This window comes from Bison bison, unplaced genomic scaffold (assembly GCF_000754665.1).
Source record: "Bison bison bison isolate TAMUID 2011002044 unplaced genomic scaffold, Bison_UMD1.0 scf7180017864476, whole genome shotgun sequence".
Lineage (NCBI taxonomy): Eukaryota > Metazoa > Chordata > Mammalia > Artiodactyla > Bovidae > Bison > Bison bison.
In genome coordinates, this window is record NW_011495037.1 from 1,165,568 (window position 1) to 1,166,362 (window position 795).

Genomic DNA, 795 nt, shown 5'->3' on the forward strand with positions numbered 1-795 from the left:
GAGAGAGTCAAAATGCGGAGTGAGTCCCTGGGTACGGCGGAAAGTACTGAGGTACCCGGGCCCAGAGGCCAGAACGACCCGACGAGCGGAAACGGGGCCGGCAAAGAACAGGCGGAAAAGGCCTGAGACGGCCGGAAGCGGGGACTAGGGATTGGGGGAGATGAGGCGGGGCCTGGGGCGCCCGCTCCCGCGACCCGGATGTGCTCGCCTCGGCCGCGGGGAGAGGCGTTGGAGTGCGTACGTGGAAGCTCGCGAGGCGTCAGCTCTGCCCCGGCCAACTCCGGGCTGAGAGGCGGGGCCGGCGTGGCGTGCGTGGCGGGGCGGGCCCAGAGAGAGGGCGTGGCCGGCGGTAGGCGTTACCTGCGGGGGAGTGCTTCTGCAACCGCTGAGCGCCCGGGGAGCCGGGCGGGAGCGAGGAAGGGGTCTCCGGGCCGTCACGGGCTTATCCCCGGAAGAAGAGTGCTCCGCTATTTCCGGAGAGTTTTCCTGTAAATAATAACAAATTTGAGGGGAAGCAGCTTTGCTGGGAGCGCGAATTCTCTGACCACAAGACTGCAGGAGTTCTAATCCCTACTCTGTTATTTATTAGCTGCTTGACCTTAAACTATCTGCTTAAGCTCTCTTTTAGTCTTTGAAACTGTAAAATGAGGATAATAATAGTACTTAACCCAGATGGTTACCATTTAAAAAATGCTGTATAAGAGTCTTGTCATATAATAAGCAACATATAATAAGCACATGGGTAGCAACCAGGCAGGGAAGAGGGGCTTATGGAGAGGGGGATGGAGAGATGTA